This window comes from Diadema antillarum, unplaced genomic scaffold (genome assembly GCF_040938485.1).
Source record: "Diadema antillarum isolate AM-2024a unplaced genomic scaffold, OU_Dant_1.0 seq00001253_RagTag, whole genome shotgun sequence".
Taxonomy (NCBI): Eukaryota; Metazoa; Echinodermata; class Echinoidea; order Diadematoida; family Diadematidae; genus Diadema; species Diadema antillarum.
This window is the reverse complement of record NW_027272039.1, coordinates 855,274-877,184: the sequence shown is the minus strand read 5'-3', so window position 1 is coordinate 877,184 and position 21,911 is coordinate 855,274. Positions and strand designations below refer to the sequence as shown.

Here is a 21,911-nt window from a genome sequence, read left to right as displayed (position 1 = left end):
ATTACTGTACTCAACATTCGTGGCTGAGAGCTCAACTTTAAGATTCATACGATATCTATTGAGACTGTCTGTTGAGAACCCCAATGCAACTCAAGGCAAAGATACTCTTTGGATGCCTTGTGCTACCTTGGGATACATAGTCCAAGGTCTTAAAGATAAAAGGTCAATAGCGTGTCCTTTTAAAGGAATTTTATAGCTTTTGGTTGAGATGAGGCTTTAGGCTTTTAACTTTTTTGTAAGATGATGAGAAACCTCTAATGAAATATGAAAGAGCATATAAATTCTAAGAGCACATCAGTGTTTCTGATAAAAATCGGTTTTGAAATGGCTGAGATATCCAAAATCAAAGAGGTTCTAATAAAAGGTGGGACCGATCTTTTATCAGGACAATTTTTTTTTTTTTTTTTGTATGTCAGCCATTTCAAAACCAATTTTCATCAAATACACTTGAATTCTTCTTAGAATCGTATGATCTTTATCATTTCATAAGTGGTTTCTACTTATCTCGCAAAAAAATCTGAATCTCCCAATCTAAACCAAAACTATACCATCCCTTTAAATCTGCAGATGACCTCCAAGAATGTGGAAGAGATACAATGCATGTCACCACCCAGTGCCAGTACTGAGGATGAGGTATTCACAATCTGTGCTGGAAGAATTCTGAGTCAAAACAAAAGGAAACAAAACAAATTGATGAAAGAAAAAAAAAAGATGAGTCATTAGCGGTCACCTCCAAAAATAGAATTGACCTCATTCTTTTTGATGAGAAAGTGATCTGGCCGTAGGATACACTCTAGTCCAGTTTGGGGCTGCCAGAGAATTAGAACCTGGCACTGGTCCACTAGGTGATGGAGAAAACTGCTTTGGAAGGTGTGCGTGTGTGTGTGTGTGTGTGTGTTTAAAGTCAGTGTGTGCATATGTGTATATCAGTGCCAGTAAGTATAAGTGTGTGTGTGTGCGTGCTTTTGTCTGTGTGTGTGTGTGTGTGTGTGTGTGTGTGTGAGTATATTTGTACCTATGAGTGTGGGGTGAACGAAATTGTGTGTGTGTGTGTGTGTGCTTGTTGGTTTGTGGGTACGGGGTGAATAGGTGTCCAGCCTTGTCCAGCTGTGTCCAAGTGGCCTCCAGAGGACAGATGGTCAAATATGAAGCATGCAAAATGAATAGCCCCATAAAGAATTAGCATCATCTCATAAACTGCATTTCCTGTGCCCTTATTTGACCGTCTCGTTCCACACTGACCTTCCCATAGGACTTCATGCGGCAGAAAAGTGCATGCTCAGTGGGTTACAACATGCAAAGTTCAGTTTTGGTTTTATCTTGATAATTCTCGGTTAATCTCAAAAACCCAACTCACATTGCATTGCTGTAGCAAAATGTATACCTAGGGTATGCTGGGTGATGAGCATTCTGAATACTACGTTACCATCTAATGGAGATATCTTCATAGCTGCTGAAATTCCATTTAAATTTCACCTGTTCTATGGCATCTGCCATCGAAATTCTGAACAAATTCACAGTGCAAATCAGAGTACTTTCAATCTCATCGTTCAAAGGGGGAAAAAAAGCCCTTTAATTTATTTTCACTTTGTGTATGCCTAGGAATTTTTCTGTTTTGAGCATTTTTTTTTAAATTCAAAATCCTCAGAGATTTCATTTTTCTCACATTCATAAATTACATGACTGCAGATTAGTGGCGTTGAACAGCTAATTAGCTAAGATGCCACTTTCAACAACATGGGTACAATCTCCGTTTGTGATCCTCACCCTCCCGTTCACATGATGCCTTCCCATTTGCATCCAGCTTACAGCCTGTCCAGCATGGAAATCCGCTTGTAGCTCTTTGAAAATATTGTAATAAACCCTATGAGTCATTCCTTTTCCCCCCATCAGAGCTGACCACAAAACAAGGACAGGCTTACAGTCCAGGATGACTCAAAAAAAGTACATCTGCCCGTATTGCTATTTACTCTTCCCAGGGAGACGACGACCACAATCTCTGGTGGGGCCGAAATAAAACATGATGACAAAATCTACAAACACGCTCAGGAAAAAAGAAAAATCCGAAGGTGTGGCAGATCTGTGATTGTAGTCAGAGATTTGAGAGAGAAAAAAAAAAAACGGAAAAAAAAAACTGAAGCGTCAAAGAGGCAAGAAACTTTCATCAAAACTTGGGAGTTTTATAACAGACCAAATTTAATGATATACTGCTTCTGAAAAGGCTTTCATAAATACTAGCATCATATGATTTCAGACTCATCATCATCAACAGGCATCCCAGCGGTTGTGTTACTGGTGTGAACGCATCCCAAGGGGGTGATTTAGCCTGATAGAGTTTGGAATTTGAATCAGGTGAAATTTTTGCCCCGCGAGGGTAAAAGTGAAACAAGTTGAAATCGCGGGTAAATGCCAGTTTAAAACAATTTTCCCTACGGGTATCAAAGATTGATAGGACAAAATGATGATGTATATTTCAAGAGGTATAGAAGATGGGAGCCGTTCTTATGAATTTTTCCAGGCTCAATACAAGCACAATATCATATCCATATCTTGATAGCAATGCACTGCAGATGATACCACTGCAGTAGCTCAGCTTTTAAATTGTCATCTGAACTTTACACAACCAGTAATTTAAAGGAGATGCCACAAGGAAATGTCATGAAATAAGCACACATTTATTGATAAGAATATGAATGCAATTAGTACAAAGCTTGCAGTAAGTTCCTCGCCTGGGGTTCCATGGAATTCAAAAATTACAACAACAACAACAACAAAAGAAATGCCTAATACCAAAAAAAAAAAAAGATGAAACTTTCCAAGCAATGTCCTCTACTCTTGCAAAGTACTGTATCTGCATCCCCCTCCTTCTAGTTAGATAAAGCATCAAGCATAAACCAAATAGGACAGAAAGAACACCTGCCGAACAGCTGGGGCAAGACCAATAAAAAATACATTGTCGAGGCTGGGAGGTAGGCTAGACAAAAACAGCTTTGTGCTGGAGTTCATCTTACAACCATCACCTTCTATTTACACCACAGGTCCTTCACCTTTCAAGTACACTTGCTCCTGGAGAGGCTTTGTGAGGTATTTTCTCTAAAAGTTTTCTACTTTCTTCTCAAAGTTTCCTCTTCCCCAGGAACCCCCCCCCCCCCCACCAAACAATGAAAAAGGGGAGGAAAAGAGAATCATGAGATCAAATATCGGGGTCAGAGTTTACACCCGAGGGAGGAGTCCCAAATAGTCCTGAACTCCATACCACTGAAACAGGAGGAAGTGCCAACTGCTGTGAAGTTGGCAAAACATTGGCTAGTCTGCTTCCTCAGACCCTTTATCACAGCTGGAGTAAACTTCCTGACTAGATGAGACTTGGTCGTCTTGTCGTGGTTGGCTTCAGGCTTAGTTTTCATTTTTGTTTAAATGGAGAAAAATTTGCATCAAGAAAATTCACATTAAAAAAAAAAACATACATACACAGGCCTATAGCTGCATCTGTGCATATTTCGACGAATAACTGCTACACAGTAACAAACAAATACCACCAGCTTGATGGGGCTTGAAGTCCACTCTGAAATAGGGTAGCAGTTCCTTTAAGTGCACTTTTACAATGACTCCACTGTAAAGGCATCGTTTCAAAATTATTTCCAGTTCGGAAAATCTGACCTTCATGCTGTACCAGGGACTATGACATTGTGTAAATATGAAGCTAAAGCAAAAAAAAAAAAAAAAAAAAAAAAAAATCAGGGTTATATTTAAACAATTTTTAAAAAAAGATGAAAATCTATTAATTGACCGTATGAACCATTTTCGATGTTTTCCATAGGTTGCACTGTTAGAGCAGATCATTTAGTAAGCGCTTTACATGAGCATGCTGATATTTGTTCATAAATCTCATCGTAGTGACAGCAGATTTATATAACTTTAGTACGCTGGAGTGTTGTTTTTTTCTTGTTTTTTTCCTCATATATTCGGCCATCATTACCGAACCACTCAGTAATCGCAACAATTTCAGAACTTTGAGCCGCAGCAATACTTAAACAGTGTCTGTAAGGGAAAAGCAACAAATGGACACAATTCTGAGACGGCTTGCTCGCTGCTGCCACTGCTGAGTGAATGGAGTTCACTGACCTCTGCATAGAATGTTAATACATTAGACACCCACAGACTCAACACAAAGGCTCCCTCCACTATTTTTGTGTATAACGCATTGGGAACGAGAGAGCATTGTTAGAGAAAACACACGAGAAAGACAGAGAGAGAGAAACATATGGAGAGAGATAGGGAGAGAGAGAGAACTGAGATCGGAGAAGAATTCTTTCCCCAACAGCGAAATATGAAAACATATATCCTTGACTTTGACATCACGTTTCTGTATTTCACAGGAAAATTTTGGTATCTTTGTACACTTGTATTTGCACACAGTAAAAGGCAAAAAAAAAACACCAACAAAAGACAGATTGAATGAGAAAGAGGGGTGAGAAGAGAAGGGAAAATATCTATATATTCTGATCACAATAATGTACAAAATGATTATATGTACCTTTGAAATCACAATAACTGTAAATGAAAGAGGGATACCTTGGCGTTTGGGGAGAAAATCAGCATCAATCCATAATCAACATCTGGGGCCTGTTTCACAAAACTTGTCATCAGTGACAACTGCCACATTTCTATGACAAATTTGCTCTCAGCCAATCAGATGCAAGGATTTCAGTAGCTTGTCACATCTATGACAACTTGTCACTGATGACAAGTTTTATGAAACGGGCCCCAGGACAACTTTTATCTTGTGAAAAGCCAGAAACTACATGGCAAGACCATCCCAGTAATGATGGATGAACAACTCACATTATACCTGTGGCAGTAGATATATTAACTGTCGGGACAATAAATATGTGAAATTCTTGTGTCACACAGGTATGTGTAATAACGCGGGCTCAAAAAGTGATTATTGTTCTTGTTGCCATGGCAACTCAAAGCAATAAATGGCACCGCACCATCAGACAGCGGAAGTAAACTTCCTACTGGCGTCTCTCCCATTGCTTGTGCCCCCCCCTCCAATTCTAAACTAATCAAAAGAAACTAATCAGACCTCATATGTGTATTTTTACAGACTTTTTTTTTTTTTTTAGTGTGATCAACTAGCTATACGCTTTGCTGCCAATCGAGACTTCAAAGCAATTTCCACATTATTATTCCTGAGTAAAACCACAGGATGTTTACAGCAAGTCACACTTAAACATAATCTCCATAGCTTGCTTCGTAATAATTCTGTGTGTATATATCTGCATATTATACATTAGTCTGAGCTTTTACAGAATTTCTTTTTGAAGTGTGATCAACATGCTATAGGCTTTATTGGTGTCTTACTTCAAAGCAATTTTCAAGTTAGTATTCAAAAGTAAAACCACAGGATGTAAGTCATACCATGAACATGATCTCCACAGCTGTCTTCGTATTAGATCTGTGTGTATGTTTGCATATGTATACATGAGTGTGTGTGTGTACGTGTGTGTATGCATGTATGTTTGTATCAAAATTTCAAATTGATTCCAGTATCAACATTTGCTATGACACATTCAATATGACTCATCAGTTTCCTGCCGCAGCGATGGTTTTTATTTTCAAATAACTATCACCACCGTTTAGATTATTACAGCTGACTTTCATGGCAGCAGGAACACTCATCTGTACTGTCTAGACCTTGCAAGAATATATGCTAAGAAAAAAAAAAGAAACTGACAGCCATGTTAGATGGAGGAAATGAAAAAAAAAAAAGTGATCCACTGTTATTATTGTACTTCCTCTAACACAAACCCATCCTCCCCTTCCCCACCCCTCCCCTCACTTCCCAACCCTACCCGTCCCCTCCATACCCATCCCCTCACTCATCCTTCCCCCTTCCCTCTTCCCCTTCAAATTTTCCAGTTCTCTCCTCCCACTTCAACTTTAGATTCTTCCTTCAAGAGTTTGGGGGGGGGGTTGTTAATCTATGTTTATGCTGCAAGTCTGTGTGTTGGGGGGGGGGGGGGGCAGCTCCCATAATATCTCTAACGATTTCTTGCAATGAGAAGATCTGGGCCACCTAACACTGCAATATAGGACCCATTCACACTTACAGTAAAACACTGTCACATTTCGCGCAGTATTTCGTTAACGTGAACGCAAATGTGCCACCATGTATCTTGCGAAATACACCGTGGTATTTAGGCTGGTAAATCAAACTTTAAGCAAAATAATGCATGTAGGCTTTCAGTGTGAATAGCATCACGAAGTACCACCTACCGCACAGTGGAGAATTTCTCAAGTGATCCAATACGCTTCCTGTCTCCTCCATATTGGAGGTATGCATGCGTAATCGCAGTACTTACATCAGAGAGATGTACTTTCGGGTCAGGAATACCACGGCATTTCGCGAATGACGATGGTACTGACTGAAATACCGCGATATCTGTTACAGTGGTATTTCGTCGATGAGAACAGGAGAACAAATTATCATGGTATCTAATACCACGGTAATTTCAATGTGAATGTACCTCTTGTCTACTGGAAGATGAGCAAGACTGCTACGATGATGAAATACATAATGGCCACTCATTTTCATTCCCCTAAGCCCATAAAAATAAGTATGAGTCAAAGAAAAAACAACAACAATATGACATAATGGCATACTATATCACCTTGGCTTATTTCTGAGCTCATAAGTTTTGTGTGATCAAATGAATGAGTGAGGGAGTGAGTAAGTATGAGTGTATAATGTGTTATGGTACACAATTCCGTACCTTTCTTTGTCCTAACCTTTGTTTCCGTTTTCATTTCAGGATGCTTCTGTTTTGCTTTCTTTGGGTTTGTTCGGTTCTGAGAAGCTGGAAGGGGTCGTGATGAGAGGGCAAGGAACCCTCCCTTTAATCCCCGCTGATCCCCCAGCAGACCCGACTAACATTCAGGCCCTCATGGGGCTACTCCTGGTAGCCATGGCAGTGGTGAGGGGTTGCCACGTAAACAGTGTCAGCTCAATTAGGGCACACGGGCGTGAGGGGACCGGGCGAGGGGCGCACCGCCCGTCCTCCATCTCCCCGCTGGTTTGTTCTCCCTCCGTCGGTCGGTCCTGATGCATGCGATAACCCCCTCATCTTGGCAGAGGCGGGGCACCACACACCCCCCTCCCTATGGTCCTACCAGGCCATTCTGCACGTAGCCCATCAGAGTTCCTTACCCCTTGCTTCCTCTCCCACCCCCTTCCCCAGCAACCAAAGTACCCTTTATGTTAAGGCAGTATCCTTTGTGTTGTTTAGGCAAGGCCCAATATCAATTTTTTCTTTCACTTGCTCATCAGGGATGTAAAATCATCAATTTTTTTAAGTCTTTACTTGCCCAAGAGAAAAAAGTACTTGCCCAACATAGCACCAATGTAATGATTTACTTGAGGAACTTCTGATTTTCAAGTATTATTCAGCATCTTTGTATTTTCACTTGCGCAAAATACAATTCTACTTGCCCAGGGCAAGCAAGCAAGTAGTAATCTTGAGCCATAGTAGAGGACTAGTACAGTAGTAGAATGTTAGCTCTACATCTATGTGTGTATACATACATACATACATACATACATAAACACACATACACAAACATGCTTGTGTGGGGGGACTAATGTTCTACTAGGGTAATATGCTACAATAAGATTTTTCCCATCCCATGTGAATTTTAGTGTCAACAAGAGCAAGAAATCGGCATAAACTTGATAAAGGTATAATTTTAAGCAGCCCACATCATGAGAAATTCACTGTCATGCCAATGTCTGCCGGTCATCTTAACTCGGTATTTCGTCGATGCCGTGGAGCAGAGATGATGTCATCACGTAACCGCCATGTCATTTGTGGTTTCTGTGTGCAAAGTGTCGCTTGCTTCATGCTCCGTTGGGATAGCATAAGCATTCTCTCCATGGCTTTGCTCGGCATTATACAAAAAAAAAAAAAGGAGATCATTACAAGATGAGACATGCGCAAAGACAAAGGAAGTTGATTCCCTCTTACGACTACAAAATGACTCACGTTCATAATTCTTTTTTCTCTCCCTCTCCACTCAAAACAAACACAACATCTCCTTCAAGCAACATCAGGGGTAATGAAGCAAGATGTCTATATTTCAAAGTTTCCTACAAGGCACAATCATTGTATGACTCAGAGATAGACTACTACTAGTCATTACTCCCATGGTACTTTCTCCATTATTGCGCTCAAACTTCTCCCACTGGGTGCAGAAGATAATTCATCTATGCCATAAAACACACACACACACACACACACACACACACACACACACACACACACATACATACATACATACATACATACATACATACATACATACAGAATTTCTAGGGTGGGGTCCTTTCCATTTGAATGTGACACTGTAATTTCTTTCCTAGCCCTAATACTCTATCTTTATACTTATATCAAAGTTGTTAACAAGTTGTGATAAAGTTCTTCCGCTTGTTGTATTTCAAAAAGCAAAGAATAAGAATAACTGCTCTGCAACCTGTCAGAAAAATAAGAGCAGCAGGAAACGGCACAGATATCAGAACTCCAGCACATCTGAATTCTGCCTAGACAATGGCACCGTCTGATGTGAAAGGCACGGATTATCAACTTTCCGCTCCCCCGATGGGTCGCATGAGAAGAGCTGCAGAGGCGCTGGGATGACAGCTCCATGGCAACCCTGCCAACAGGAGCAAAGTTTTGAAGCCCCCTTACGTGGGGTTGATGGGGCTGGGGGAGGGATGGGGGAGGAGGGTTCTGCCACACATCTTCTGAGCTGGCGATTCTGACATCTACTCATGATTGGGGGGGGGGGGGCCTGCAATTTGGCATCACCAAATTACTCCCTGCAATTTGACAAGTCCCCATTTAGACATCTTTACTTAAATCAAGTCTTCTGATGCCCCATCTCTGCACCTCACTGGAAGAGGTAAAAAGAGAGCTATGATTCAAGGCACTGAGAAACTGTATATGCCATATATTTCGCGAGTCTAAACTTTCGCAAATCGCGAATTCCCGACGATTTCGCAAGTGGTTAAATTCGCGATCGTGGAGTCCTGCACTGAACGGAGAAATGTACACGCGTACGTCACATCCACATCGGGATCAGAGTCAATATTTTCGCATGTTTTTAATTCGAATAGCACCTCGCGAAATATTTGGCGTTTGCAGTAATGCTGAATACTATCCCACATCCCCCAGCCCCACCCATCCCCCAAGCCCCTAGCATCCCCCCTCCCCCATTGTGTAACCCGTGAAGGAAGATTCAGTGAAAAATGTATTATGTGTCTGTTTGAGCAAGTGCATTCTCCTTGCCTGAATGAACATAGCTCATGAGAACTACTGATCTTTCTAAATTAATCTGTTTGCACTTGAAATATCTTATTTGCTATATATGTCATACTCCATTAATGGATATCCCTTTACTGTACGGCTATTGCAACATACACCCCTGCAGAAGACCAGATACTGAACGAATTTGGCCACCTTTGTCAACCCCCCCCCCCCCCCCCCATACACCCATCTCTTATTTTGCTTCCTAATTTGATGAGACCTTCATCATTTTTGCTTGTCTGGTTTTATTCTATTTATCAAATATATTACGACTTGAACATGGAGTGAAAATAGCAACTTTAAAGGGAGGATAAAGTTTTGGTTGACATGGTGCTTTACATTTCCTACATTTTTTGTGAGATAATGAGAAACCTATGTAAAATATTAAAGAGCTCACAATTCTAAGAGGAATTCAAAGTTTATTTGATGAAAATTGGTTTTGAAATTGCTAAGATATCAAAAAAGCCCTTATATAAGGTGTGTCCAACCTTTTATTAGAACTAATATGTTCTACTTAGTTTTTGGATACCACACCCATTTCAAAAACAATATTTCATCATATAAATTTTGAATTCCTGTTAGAATTCTTGTATGCTCTTCAATATTTCAAAGGTGGTTCCTAAATTATCTTGCAAATAGTTAAAAATATGAATCCCGATCTTAACCAAAACTGCATCATCCCTTAAAAGAGAGTTCATAGCCGAGGCTTGGTAAGGGATACCAGTGGGTCTGAATCTAGACTCTGGCATTCTTCCCAATCAAAAAACTTCTCTGCCAAAACCTTAACATTTTCAAGCTGCCAAGTCTCTGACATTTTAAGCATCATAAATAAAATAAAATATAATGAATAGAAAAAAAAATCTCAAATCAGGATTTGGCAAATAATCTCTTCTTTTCCTGTTTTCTTTCTCGTTCTTATAACCAAGTAACAGCAGACATGCCTTCTGAAAGGTCAGAAATACAATCTGTTGAAGGCAGAATTTTCATATACTATTTTTTTCTTTTTAACAGAAGATATTTTATTTTCAACCTTTTGCAAAGTGATCGGAGAGACAGCAGAATTAAATTAATTTTGTTTTTCTTTGAAAGAATCTGTTTGCTTGCTTGTTTTGATTGGTTATGATAAAAAAAAAAGTTGAAGAAAGATGAGAGAGGCATTTCTCTCATAAGAAACTAAAATATTTTAGCAGGTGCCTTAACCCATTGAGGACGGATTGATTTTGCTACAACACGCATTTACCATAGACACCTGCCCGAGTATACTCGGGACTCGTCCTCAACGGGTTAAAATTTTGGGGATGGTACTTTGAAATTTTTTTAGGTGGTACTCTAGCATATTTAGTCAGAAATTTACTGTGTTAACTGATAGGTCTATAATGATTGGGAGTTTCCAAGAATGTTTTGGAGGAAATCATTCTGATACAACCCTGGACAATCTTTTCAACTTCAGTCCATTTGAACAAATTTTATGTAACCTGTTCATACGGTGAGACACAAAAATGTTGCTCAACTACTGAGTATGTGTGCATTATTATCCTCCTCATCAAATTATAATATTAGTAGTAGTAGCAGTAATTGTGATAAAGGCAGTAACAATAATACTAATATGACAATAATGATGGTAGTGATGATGATATTGATAATGATGATGATAATAATAATAATAATGATGATGATGATAATGATGATGATAATAATAATAATAATGATGATGATGATGATGATAATGATAATAACATCAATGACAATAATACTGATAATGATGAAAATGATAATTCTATAATGAAAATCACTATCAGCCTTTATCATTATTATCTTTATTACAATCATTACCATAACAAACAGTAGTAGCAACAATACAATAACAACAATATCTTCAACACACATCATAGCAATAGGCATTTACAACGCGCTAAATCTGCCAGACGGATGCTGGCTGCAGAACAAGACTGACTTGGAAAATACCGGAATGGAATGTTTGGCAGTGTTGGCCGCGTCTGCCTGGGATGCCTAAACATTCTGGGGGGGGGGGGGGGGGGATGGGGTGCCTCTATGTTCTGGGACACTACATCCGGTGGCATCATCGCAGCCGATACTGAGCAAGCCACCGGTCAATAAATATGGGCAGGATTGCAAAGTTGGTTGAACCGGCATTGGGGGCTTTCACAGGCAGTAGAAGTGACAAATCACATCTTTCTCTGATAATGCCACTGTCCTTTCTTGTTTTCTGAAAAGTTCCGAGGGGCTGACTACCGGTAGACACAACTCTGAAGTGACAGCAGGGGTACGATGAGACTTACTTCTACTGATATATACGGATAGAGATGAAGAGAGAAAAGAAATAAGGTCTATCACCCTTTAGAGTATAGAATCCCTGGATTTACAAAAGATATAAGTTGTCTCCCTCAATTTATACATTTTCGGACAGCTTTCCTCTTTGAGAGTTTCTCACAACTTCACTGGAGGTAAAAATCCTATGACTGCTGCAGGCAGTTTCGATTTCTCCCTCATGCTGCACTTTCTTTCATTAACCCGTTGAGGATGAGTCCCGAGTATCATACTCGGGCAGGTGTCTACGGGAAATGCGTGTTGTAGCAAAATCAAACCGTCCTCATTGGGTTAAAGTAACTATTGCATTCTGACAACTCTCTCTTTTTTTTTCTCAAGATTAAAATGGGTGACAGTCAACTTGCCAAGCACTGGCTGTAGGTGCCAAGAGAGAAGAAAAGCCCTAGTCCCACATATTTCCATTTGGGTGGGTTAAGAACCTCATTTGGGAAGTTACAGCATTACCATCAGGTCTGACATCATATACCTGACAGGTTGAGCAAAGGTGGCCAGGAACTAGTAAAATAGTGGAAAAAGTCATAATAGCATCCATTTGATTCATGCAAACACAAAATCATTCTTTTATATGTCATGACAAAACAGGTGCCACATTCATGCTAAAAACGTATAAAAGTTATGTTGATAATATATCAGCGATCGCATACATGTGACTTGAACGAAGGCTATCTCTGTAGCAAGCAGTTAACAATTACACCCCAACAACAATAATAGATGCTTCGCTCTCCCCGTCTTGGAGGTTTGTGATTCACCATACGTTCCATAATTCATTGCGGGCACGTACCTCCGGAGGGAGGGGGTAAAAAAAATTTCCCATTCAAAGGAAAAGCATGGCAGGGGAGGTCAATAACTCCTAGATGAGTACATGAAATAAGAATCTCTCTCTTCGTCTTTCCCACCACCCCTTCTGCTTGGTTTCTTTTACTATCTCGGCATTTACACATTTCTCTTCGAATGCATCTGCTACTCCGAAATCCCCCCTTTAGACCATTGATGCCTGAAAATAATGAAGTATCTCGGCAAAAAGAGGGAAAATATATGACCAATCAAAGCGGCTGATAGCACGCTCAGTACACATTCCTAATGATGTGGACTGGCAAAAGCTGCAACACCAAGTTTAAAACCCAGCCAACAACAACGTACACAAATATCTACTATCCAATAAGATATGTGTGTAGCCTTGCGGGAGGATACATTTTAGGAGCACTTGCTTTCTGTTTTTCCAGAAGAACTTAAGAAATCTCCATCCATGCCAATAAATGATAGTCCAAATTTGTTTGTAAAGGAAAGTATCGGGGTGTTTGTTTGTTTTTTTAATCTTTAGTTACCTCATCTGCCACATTCTAACATATCTTCAGCCATGTAATTACCCCAGCAAAGGAGGATATGCTTTAGTCAGAATTTGCTTGTTTGTTTGTTTGTTTGTTTGTCTGTTTGCAATATGACTAGAAAAGTTAAAATCAGATTTTGATAAATTTCAGGATATTTCCCTTGCAGTGAAAGGAACAACGTGGTGTTGATCAGAATCCAGAATTACAAGGATGTAAACACATTGTTTTTGGCATAGGTGACCCCTGCATTCCGCTAGAGAGTTGTTGGAAGTAAAACCAAAACTTGGCCCCTCTACCATTTTCCAACAGAGGCTCACATTTTTTTGAAGTGGATATCTCTGGAAAAAAAAAATGTATCCATGTTTGAATGTCCATATTATGTGCATTATCCTTTCGACACTCAACCAGACAGGCATAGAAGGGGTAGCCCCGTGGTGAATTCAAGAGCATTTATTTGCAGGTTTGATTTGGTCTTCATAGCGTTTGTCCGCTGTATGGGTTTTATTTCTCTTCCCAAAGATGGAGATGAATGCATGGACAGACCACAAACTCTCTGAATCATTTGAATTCTTATCTACTGTCTATATCATAACCCATCGAAGACTGGTACCAAGTATACTTGGGCAGGTGTCTACAGGAAATGCGTGTTATGGTAAAATCAGCTCACATTCATAGGGTAAATGTCTGCAGTGCTAGTCACTGGTGCATGGGATGGATACTGCTTTTCGACAGACTTTTAATCTTGATAGCTAAAGAATGCTCAACGGCATTCGTGTGTAATTAGAAAAAGGGGAAAAATTACTTCTGTACTTACATAATTGGTCTTGAAGCAATTGTTGCTCACACCTTACTGTCATATATACATTTTGCAGTTTGGTGTTTTCTCTGATACCGTGGTAATATACAAAGGAACTTTGACCATGATTTCAGAGAAGTTTATCAGGGCTACACTGAGGCTAATTTGATACCAACTGTTGTATTTTTTCCTTTATTTCAATGTTAGGAACCACATGACGAACATAAATTATTTCTAGCCGACAAAATAAAAAATTAAATTTCACTCACAAAACAAGTGCCATGCATCAATGGCCATCTTGATATATTCTCCAATTACTCAGTGTCAAGTGTACTTTTGAAGTCTTTCTTAAGTTGTACGTCTCATCCAATACAGCAAAGATCACTTTGTCATTAATATACCATTAAGTAATCAATCATTCATACACACACACATGTATGCACACACACACACACACATACACACAGACACACACACACAAACATGAAAACTATCCTTTTTGTTACATGTCTGAAGCCAAAACATATAACCAAAAAGTGACTTGCATGGGGCTGCAGGTATTCAATTCCAGTATAAATACACCTCTTAGGAAATACCTCACTTGAGACAATGAGTAGAACTTGCCATTTCTCAAATTTTGAATTTAGAATGTGAAACGAAAACATCATCGGTCTCACGGGACGTGAAGAAAAGGAAGGATCACACGAGAGAGAATGGATACTTGAAAAATGGCTGGGCGTCGAATTTGCATCCTTCCTAGGTTGATACTGGAGGTACATTTTTAGTGTGCACTGCGTAGATCGCCATCGCCTATTACTTCTTAGGCGTGAAACTTGTCACTAATAGTCCATGATTAATTAAAGTTTAATAAAACATTCTCAATTCCCCCCCCCCACCTCCCCTTCCTCCTCCTCAAATAAAAATATATACATTCATGTGCATACTATTCTCCCCCCCCCCTCCCCCCCTGGGTACACCACTGATGTGTATGTATAATAGCAGCTCTGGTCTGTCACTGGGGAAAAGTGTCTGTGTTTGTGTATGTACATGGGGGGGGGGGGGAGGAAAGTATGAAATCAGTAAATAAAATCTACCCGTCAATTTCCTTTCTTCACAGTCCCCATCCATCATCGATTGATCAGTTTTCCTACGGATCTGACAAGCCAGTTTGGCCGGGGATATCGGCCCCCGAGTGCTAATAATCCCATCTACTTCTTGTATGCCGCATTTATAATTCATATCACAGGCAACTCTTTTCCTCTCCTTTTTTTTTTTTTCCTTCGCGCCGCCATTGAGAAAGGAGACGAGAGCGGAGAGTTATGGAGTGTGGCGTACTCATCAAGTGAGCGACTTGTTCACACGAGGAGGCATGGTGCGAAATATCACACCGCCCTTCCATGATGGTCGCGAGCGGGAGACGATTTCCTCAAATTTTTGGAAAACTCTCTAACAGGAAGTTGTCTCTGTTTTATAAATTCTACAAAATAACACACAGCTTAAATGGCCCACCGGCTCTACTCACAGAACCATCTGAAACCTGCGATTATGACTGCTTCTATTACCGCGTTTCCCCTCTTTCTATGATTTTTGTTCGATAGTCGTTGACACGTCCTGCATACGTCACTCCTCATCGTTTCTAACACTGGTGATATCAGTCATAAACTATGTTGCGACTTCAATGCAAATATGATTGCACGTGACCACATTCAACGTATGATCATGGTGCATTCATATCACTAATATCAAACGACACAGCTTTTTTTTTCCAAAATTTAAGGTCTAAATCTATCTGTTAGTCCCTTTATGCATAAACTGCTTCCTAAATCCTCCTGAAATTCATCTCAAAATTCTCCTAATTTGAAAGGAAAATGTCACTTTTAGAAGACTTTCTAATTCAGAAATTCTGGGTTGAAATTACGGATTGATTGCAAGCAAATTGCCACAAATGTCTGATACTTAAAACACTGTGAAATCAATAGTTTGACCGCAATATTTGATAAACATTTCCTGCATTAATCCATCTCTAGATTAATCAAGATTCTCAGTATTCAAGTTCAAAATTACAAGAAGGAAATTAACATTGGTTTGGTATTGTTGAGAAGATTTATAATAAACTTTTATAATCCTAATAACTACAGAGGAGTACTTTGTCTTAACCCGTTGAGGACGAGTCCCGACTATACTCGGGCAAGTGTCTATGGGAAATATGTGTTGTAGCAAAATCAGTCCGTCCTCAACGGGTTAAAGGAAGAAAATAATTGAGTCTGCTCATAACACAGAATATTCACAAACAGACAAACTTCATTCAGGAGGAAGAAAGTTTCACAAGTCCCTCACATCATTAGAGAAACATGATATCAAATGTTCCATGGAATCTATGGGATAGTATCCTATGATGCAACCTTAACCCATTGAGGATGAGTCCAGAGTATACTCGGGCAGGTTGTCTATGGGAAATGCGTGTTGTAGCAAAATCAAATCGTCCTCAACAAGTTAATAGGGCTGAACATTAGCGGTGGCCAAGTGGCCTGGGTCTACCAGAAACAGATGCCGCACCACCACTTCTGGAGGAAAGATGTGTCGGAGGCCCGATTGGGCCACCAAATTTCATTGTTGGGCCACCAAAACAATAAGTTAGTACTTTACACCATCATCAGGAACTCTAATGACCTGTGTATATAACAACCTTTCTGTATATGTGTGTGTTTACCTTTGTTTGGTTGGTTGGTTTGTGGTTTGTTTGGGTTTTTTTTTTTTTCAGAAAAGTACAATTATTTTAACCTGCTGAAGAAGTGAATTCAGCCACAATTACAACGGCTATTAATTGTATGCAGTCTTTCATTTCAAACAAGTCTGCCCCAGCAGGCTATGTTTCATTCATGCACGGCATAACAGCTGCTGTTGTTAAAGGATTGGAATCCCAACATTAACACCAACAATACGGAAATTTCCCGAAGAAAGAGCAAGCTGCAATATTAATCACTTCAAACAGAAACATTTTTTTTTTCCGGGGGGGGGGGGGGGGGGGGGGGGGATATATACTGTCAGCATTCTTTGCAGTACCTTTAGTTCCTGGGGAAGGGGGGTGGGGGGAGGGAGAAGAGAAGACTTTCAGGGGCTCAACAATCCCCTGTCGATGCTCCATCAACTCAGCCAGAGTGAGCCGATTGCGAGATGGGGCTAATCCCGCTACGCTGCACGGACACCAGCATGAACATAAACCCATGCTTTGTGTGAACAATGCTGTTATACCTCACGCCCTCTGTACCATCCCCCACCCCCACTCCACAGTCGCATGGGTCATTGGCCTCTTGCTCAGTGGCGCACGCTCACACACACACTCACACAAACACACGCACACTTACAGCCACCCCGAACAAAGGCCTGGCACGGACAAATGAGTGAGTGTGATTGGGAAACGAAAAGGAAAGCAAAATGCATACAAGAAGAGGTAACAGAAGAAGTAGAGAGGTGGTGGGGGGGGGGGGGGCTGGGGAGAAGGAGAGCCAAATCTGGCGCCAGATTACACAAAGCAGAAAAGTCAGACAGAGGCCCTACATTTGAAGTGAGGTTTGTGTTGATTGCTTAATCATTAATGCGTGGCAGGCGGCTATGTTTGGTTTCCTATGCCGCAACATTCTCAGCTCCTTATTAGGTGAACTGGCAATGGGAGAGGGGAGGGGGGGAGGGGGAGGCTTTTTGCATATATATCTGAATACAAGTATTCAAGCTTTCACTTTTGTAGAATAATGACTGCCGTGGCATGGCAAGTCAAACCTTTGTCACTTTACGAAGCGACATGATGTGATGTGACTAGATAGGAGACTGTGGCAATACATCAGCAGAAGTCTTTGTTCTGTGACATAATCAATTTTCTTTGTGTCAAAGCTGGAAATACACACGACCAAAGAAAGTTCTCTTTTTTCTTTTCTTTTTTTGCTTTTGTTTTTCACTCCATGCATCACATTATTAATAACCATGTTGCCATTTATGGCATACAAGCTGTTGATAAAAGACCCATAGAACACATACAATGCCATATCAATAATCCCACCACCAAAAAGTACAAAAACAAACAATTGTATTTCCTATCACACACATATTTCAGATGGAAATTTAGATGCGAGAATATATAAAAATTTTCAGTAAAAGCACTTTTTTCACGTATTACTGGGGTAGATATGATTTAGTTATATAAAAACAAATATCAGTGAAAGAATTGAAACCACTAACCTCCCCCAGCTCCCCCCCCCCAAAAAAAAAGGAAATATAGAAGGACTAAAATGATGTGATCTGAGATTTTTCCAAGCACACAGCCATTTTTCATCTTTTATTTAAAGGTTTATTTATGTTTGTTTGAAATATTACCCATGCCTTTCAAAGTCATCCTGAAATCCACCAAATGGCACAGCATGATATGACCACTTGAGTTTTAAAAGTTATCTTCACAGTCTCCATGACAAGCTACAATGCAGCAATTTTAGTCGCAAGAATATCATACATCACTGGCGGAAATATTACACTCGTATGTACATAAGAGAATATATTACCATGCTCACGCAAATATTCGTAGAATTCTGTATTGTAAAAAATACTGGTAGTGATAAATCAATAATTTACCAAAAAAATAATATCAGGAGAGGGAGAAAGCTGACTCGCAAGCTGAAAATATTGAGAACCATGAACAGATCAAACAGAGTTCTTTATGATACTGCAGCAAGGGGCTTGCACAAAAAAGGATGCAACAATAGATAGATGTATTTGATCTATACTTCAAAGAACAAGTTTGACAACAGAATGGAGTACCATAAAGCCATGTACTATGCCTCTCTATTTTTTTTTTCTGTTACAGAGTGGTGTTAGCACTTTATACAAAGTTTAAAAAGTTTTTCTTCTTCATTCCCCCATTCAGTTATTCTATCCGCCCTTCACACAAGTCATGTAACCGCACGACAGATGTTGCAAAATCTTTCTATCGGAGGAGACACGATTCTTTTGAGTTTCGTTTTTTACTCCGGCAAGACATTTTGCAGCACCTGGGGTTGTAGTCCTTGAAATAAAACGAAAAGACACAAAGACACGACAAGGAGAATACTTTCACGCACACTAATCTGACAATATGGGGGGACAATTTGATTGAATACTTGCGCATTTTCTGGCTGCCCGCCAATACCCACATTCGTCTGGGTAGGAGGGAAAATGGGGGTCATTGGGCACCCCCTCGCCAGTCAACTGTAGGAGAAGTCTGGTGGCAAAGTTTTCTAGCAACACAGCATCAGGCACCATTAGCTGGTTACTCACAGAAATGTTTTGATAGGTGGATTGCTTGTTCCTCAAGATAAACTACACTATTCAGAGCCCTTTAATTGTACCTGTCATTTTCTTTTCAATTCATGGAGTCTACGTTGCCTTCAATAGTTGTAGCTACGTCAGGCAAGCTTGGGCCAGGCGAGCTTACTGGTTGTTTCAAAATAATGAACAACCTTGATTACAATGGTATGCACGATTCTGAAATATTTGAATATGAAAATCAGGGCTTTATCAAAAAGAGATGCATTCATTTTGAAAGCATGGAAACTGGCAATTAACTAGGCCTACTCTTCTACTAAACCTTCTCATGAAATGTTAAATGGGGTTGCCTGTGAACGAGACTAGCAGCTTACCAGCAATAGCATTATTCATTTTCAATTTAGATAACGTGGCTCTGACAAGGTCAATGTACCTTCAATAACTTTATGAAACAGTCAAGTCTCATTACATGCAGAAGTTTGAAAGAATTCTTTTAAAAATGCATCTGTGTTCATATGGTTGTGAGCAAACCACAACACATCAGAGGTCATACAGTACTACAGTACCTTTTGTGTGTGGGGGAGGGGGGAGGGGGGCATCTACTGAAGTATGAACTGCCTGCACCCCATGTATCTTATCAACACAAATATCCTGATCACATATCAAGAACTTGTGGGAAACATCACCTTATATTTTCATTTGATCCCTTGGCACAACATGTATTTCACCTTAACAAAAATTTCAGAAATGCCCAACCACCCCCCCCCCACCCCACCCCCACCCCCACCCCCACTTCAATTAAGTCCGGGGCTGCGTATACATGAAAATACACAACTGGAAAGACAGAATGACTCAATAACACATCTTATACATCACTTCTCAATAATGAAAGTGGAAGATGCCCTGCTCTTAGTATAGGCCTACAACACTCACAGTGAGATGTAAAAGACATGGATTTATCTGATGTTTTGAGATGCCTCGCTCATCCTATCCAACTGGCATAGTGAGATTTAAAAGACATGGATTTATCTCATGTGTTGAAAAACTTGGGACAGTCATAGAATTAGAGCATGAGATCATGAGAACCCCTTTGAAAACCAGTCTTTGACTTACAACTGTATGGTGTTTTATCCAATGAGTGGAAGATAGAACTGAATTGAATTGAACTGAATTGAAATGAATCGAATTGAATTAAATTAAATTAGATTAAACGGAATTATCAAATTGAATTGAATTGAATTGAATTGAATTGAATTGAAATGAAATGAATTGAAATGAACTGAATTGAATGGAACTGAATTGAATTGAAATGAAATGAACTGAACTGAACTGAATTGAATCATGCTTGATTAAACTTAAAGAAAACAAAAATAAGCATGTGAGAGAAAGTGTGGAGAAAGTTATATCATTTACTGTAAAAGTAGAAATTTTCATAGTGTTGAAATTTTCGCGCATTTCGCGCAACTAGAAACTAGAGCGAAAATAAAAGCATGCAAATACTTTTGCTTGTCATATGTTCCTGTACTTGGTGTCTTCATTCCGCAGAATGAAAAACAAGCAGAACTCTTCTCACCCGGCCAAGCACGAAAAATCAGTCGCGCAAAAAAATCCACTTTTACAGTGGTTTGTCTCTGGTTTGGCACAAAAATGTCATGGAAATACCATGCTAGATAGATGTCAGGATTCAATCATTCAAGAAAGATTTGCAATGAATAAACATGATGGTTATGGCACAAGCAGGAGAAGGTTCCAATAAAAATGAATAATGATTATAATGTTAAAAAAAAAAGCTGAGGGTTTTGCTATACCAAATTCTTTCAGTCTCACACTTCATTCCTCTTTTATACATCTCTCTCTATCACAACGCACTCCTTCGTAAACACAACACTAAATCATATCAATGGGACTACATCACTGCAGAAAGTGTATCACACAAACCTACATCTGATAGATTCCAAAGTGCACTCCACTTGCAAAGATAATTCTCTATCTCATTCTACCCAAGACAAGTTGAGTCTGGTGACTGTGTCCAGATATTTCTGCCAGAGATTATGGGCAGGGTGTTGGACTGAGGTCACGGTCTTATCAGTTATCCTATTCTGTTAGTTTGAAGATATGAAGCTTTGAGCGAGCTTCTTACCTTGTGTGGCCGTGGGTGATAGGTGGTACCAAGCCACTGGGAGGTAGAGGTACAGCAAACCACTTATGGCGTGACACTTACGTCAACAAAATCGCACAATCAGGCCACAGGTTGACGCTTTATGTCTGAAAAAGAAAAGAAGAAAAGTCATCCAGCTGCAAACAAGGTTATGTTGACAGTTACATGATTCCGAAAAAGATAGGAAAATATGCTTAATTTGCAAAAATGACTCCTGAACTGACCAAGTAATTTTTTTGTCTGTAATATGTAATTCAAGTTATCATGCTATATGTTCCAATAGGAAGTATATCACAGTCGTTCAGAACAAATTTATTAAACAATTCTTTGACCCCCGGGACAACAGTATCACCAATCTTACGAAAGAAACTGCATATGTGACATGTTCAAAATCAATGCTGACCAGAAAGTCTTTCCACAGAATTGTCTGTTGGACATATATGCATTTACAAGTTTTTGTGCATGAGAAAGAAAACTAGGTTGGTGTCATAACAGAGAGCTTCACGCAATAAAAGAAACCAAACTGAATATGCAAAATTGATATGAGTAATTGTGACATAAATAAAAATACTGTTTGGAAAATCATTGAACAAAACAGGAAGTAGCATGTGTCTTTCTGAAACCCC

At 39.7% G+C, this 21,911-nt stretch overlaps 1 long non-coding RNA gene across 1 annotated transcript in view; it reads right to left on the bottom strand.

Annotated features, from left to right (window-relative positions):
• LOC139745327 (uncharacterized) overlaps positions 1-21,316 on the bottom strand; it is a 105,692-nt gene extending 84,376 nt beyond the window's left edge. The window contains exon 1 of the long non-coding RNA XR_011711883.1: positions 21,268-21,316. This is a non-coding gene — a long non-coding RNA (uncharacterized lncRNA). The remainder of the gene's footprint in view (positions 1-21,267) is intronic.
• Positions 21,317-21,911: the final 595 nt, after the last annotated feature.